This window comes from Anopheles coustani, chromosome 3 (genome assembly GCF_943734705.1).
Source record: "Anopheles coustani chromosome 3, idAnoCousDA_361_x.2, whole genome shotgun sequence".
NCBI lineage: Eukaryota > Metazoa > Arthropoda > Insecta > Diptera > Culicidae > Anopheles > Anopheles coustani.
This window is the reverse complement of record NC_071288.1, coordinates 57,187,410-57,191,197: the sequence shown is the minus strand read 5'-3', so window position 1 is coordinate 57,191,197 and position 3,788 is coordinate 57,187,410.

Below are 3,788 nucleotides of genomic sequence, written 5' to 3'. Positions count from 1 at the left end.
AGAAAACGTGAGCTGGACGAGGGCATCCATGTCGCAGTAAATTTGAAGTCCTACATAGAAAACGTGACATAGGTAACTCGTGTAGTCGTGTTCTATCGAGTACCCTTTGCTCAGCCCCCATGCTATTGTCCCCTGCTAGTGTTGATGCACTCAAGTGCGGTGCTATTGTTTGGCTTGTGGTGCAAATAGTTCAAAACGAACTTCAAATGAAGATATGCAACGCCTAATGAAATGATCGAACGATTCTAGAGTGTCCTTCTAGCGCAGTGCTGTTGCTTTCGAAGAGGTTGAGGGGTCCAGACGAAACCGCTGCGGACTGCGTCGTGCTATTCCGAAATGACGTTGAAAAGAAAATGAGAGAAAATTATGCCGGTGATCGTTTCGCGTTCTCGGGAGGAAAGACTCAAGCAGCAGAAGTGATCGTCGTCCTTTATGAAAGCAGGGCGAAAAACGGATGTATTGAAATAAATTATTTATGAGCATTAATACCGCATCGGCATCGGTTGCCATTGCCGAGATCGTCACCGCTTTAGTGATCGCCTTTGTCGCCTTGTCTGCGATCGTATTTTCATTCGCCATTCGCTTCTTCCATCATCTTGGTCTCGGCATCGCCTTCTTGTACACGCTGCTCGTTGGATGCTTTGGGTAAGTAAATCAAAATGAGAAGAAAAACGGGAAAGATCCTCCGCAAACGAAACATATCTTGCACGCTGCACTGTCGTCCCGCGATGAAGGAGTCCCCGCATTCGGGTGCATTGCACAAAAATGCAAAGAAAAACCCCAACCAATGCAAGCGGCCGCAATCATGTTGGGCCGAAACAAGTTTTATCGGATCGGCAGCACTATGTGACCCTCGCCAAACGAGGTAACCAGCAGCACTTCGACAGAAAGCGCTTGAAATTCCTCGCTTGGAGTCCCTCCTGGGGATGTATGCTCGATGGCAAAAGGCAATGGGGTAGGAAAACGGCCAGAGGACTCGGGGCCTCTTGTGCCTCGAATCCAAAAATGTGCAAGCATCAGCAATCAAAATGAAAAAGGCTGCAAAGCTTCCAAAACATGCTGACAAAAAATAAGATTGTTTTAGTTTTGCTTGATTGCTTTCGCGTCTGCGTGGCTCTACGTCGATCGCCCTTCAGTGAAAGGTGTGTGAAAGCGTGGAGGATGCGCAGGATGGTAGAGGGTGTGGAAGGACATAAAATTAATTTTAACGATGCAGCCAATTTCGCTGGAGCGAGACGAAGTGAAGATCTAAAAACAATCACTATGGCGCAAAAGGGTAGGACGAACGTGTTCGTTTTGTTTGGTGATAGTTTTTTACACCACCACGAAGCCCGCTGGCCGTTGATCATTGGTTAAGCTTCCCTAAATGTACACGTGGGAAGGGATGGCACAGAAGGAAAGGCAAAATGCAGAAGCGAGTTGCAGATGCAGCACCAACTATGTTTAACTGAGTTGTTGGTAGGGGTTTGTGGTTTTGAGGGTAAGAAGAATACCATGGCGGCTAGCTACCTGTTTTTACCGTTTCAGGACACATTTCCTTTTCTTACCTTCTGGTTGCCGTGAACAAGTTACGGGCAGCTTGTTCATATCGTACCTAAGTTATTGAAAGATTTATTGAATCATGCGATTTTGGATGTATTATTTCTGCAGATCATAAATGTTCACAATCCATCTCAAAGTGTTCCATGTGTTGAGCAGCCCTAAAAAGCAGTGGCACTAAATTCATTTAAAAACTTGTTATATGTTATGTTATGCTAAAATAAACGACGTCAACATCTCGTGTCAAATGTCGCATTTTGAAGAAACCTTTATAAATTCTACTATCAGTCCTTTTCATTATTGTCGATACGCGAATCGTAATTTAAGAATTCTTGTTCTCAAATCAGCGGTACTTTCGAAGTTTTAACTTAAAGCTATTATATTCTTCTTCACAAATTGTCGATACGGTAGATCGTATCGAAGTGAATCAAAGATAAAATTGTTTAAAACTAAAACAAGCGATTGAAGTATATTGAATATGTAATTAAAGTATTTTTGTTGGAAACTCCAATAAAACTAAACCAGAGATTTTATTGAAATCATGTCTGACGTTTTTAGAACAGTTTTTTAGTACAAACATGTTTGATGATTTTTGGTTATAAAACCAATACTGAGACTTGTTTTTCAACAAATAACCAATGGACCAAGGTTTCTTAAGAATAAATTTGTTTTCTTACACATTTTTCAGTTTACAAAAATGTTTCATTTTTAACATTATTCAACGGCATTTATATATTTTGATATGACAGACATTGCCCTATTTTTGGTCCTAGGGATATCCTTGGGATACTCTTTTTGGCTACTTGTTGTTGAGGCATTCCCTACTCTTCAACCTTACCTGGGATTTATACAGTTACAACTACATTGTTATTTGTTTAAAAAGTCTGAATTGAATAGTATAGTCACATTATTGGTAGCATTATTTTGGTTAACATCTCAATTTACGCGTAAATTAGAATAGATTCAGCAAGGTGTGTTTAATGACTCTCATGCATTATTATCCCCTAGTACGTTATCCGACGAGTGTTCCTGTGACCGTATCGGCATAAGCATAGCGGCTTAATAATTAACGAATACTGAAAAGAAAATACTTTTTCAATAATCTCAAGGTTTTAAATAAAAGTCCAAAACGAGCGGTACTCAGATTGGGGCAAAATGCACCGGCCCAGGTGAGGTTAGTCCTAGCATTTAAAATGTAAACAATGGGGTATGATGCACCATCAAAACAAGATCCAGTCAAATTTGGGGGCACGGTGCCTCCATAATTGTGCAACATTGTCCCTTCTCTTGTATGTTTTGGGTCGTGTTGACCCATGTTTACGTCGCGGTGCGTGCTACCCCACTGTGTGGGAAAATCTAGCCCCACAATTCAACGGTTTAAACACCATAAGGTCCTTTTAAAATCTTTCATTTAACAAAATGTTAAATTAATCATTCAACAACATGTTTTTCGCTCAACACGTTGACTGCCAAGCGTTTTCAGCACATTTTTTGTACAATCATTTTTAATAAAATGTATTTATTTTTTATTTTTTTGTATTTGGTAAACTGACAGTTTTCGAAGGCAAAACGAAGGCTCAACTGCAAGAATAAACATCTTATTCTTCTTCTTCTGGCGTAAACGACCTTGTTGGTCATGCCTGCCCGTTAAGGGCTTACGAGACTTTTACCCTATGTGTACGTGGATAGTCTAGTCCTTTCGTACAGGGGAGGGTCCGGTCTCGGTTGGGATTCGAACCCGCGCCATCGAGGTGGTGAGGCCTATTTTCTAACCGGTGCTACCACTCGGCTCTCGCGGACCCCCTTAAACCATATCAACACCACCCCCATAAACATAATTTAGTGGTAATACTAAATGTGTGACATACTAAGGGATGCAAATGACTATTATTATGTTTTTGCTGATACAAAAGTATGTGATCCATGTGTAACTTTCGGCTATAAAATAACAGGTAATCAACTAACAATTATACTACTAACTTCTGAAACAAAAAACAGTATGTTCCGTAACAATTCGTTACCATTCAAATTAATTTAATAAATCTAATCAGGTAGCTTAGAAAGCCTTAACCTTAAAACGGAACCAACAATAAATCAGCTGAATGGTTATTCTATAGGAATTACTTTATTATGCTAGAATGTAACTATCGAGCACAATGTCATCCATGCGGTTTAACAATAAAATCTATATCTATAAAAATGAATGTTTGTTTGTTCGTGAGGCTAAAACTCAAAATCGGCTGGACCAA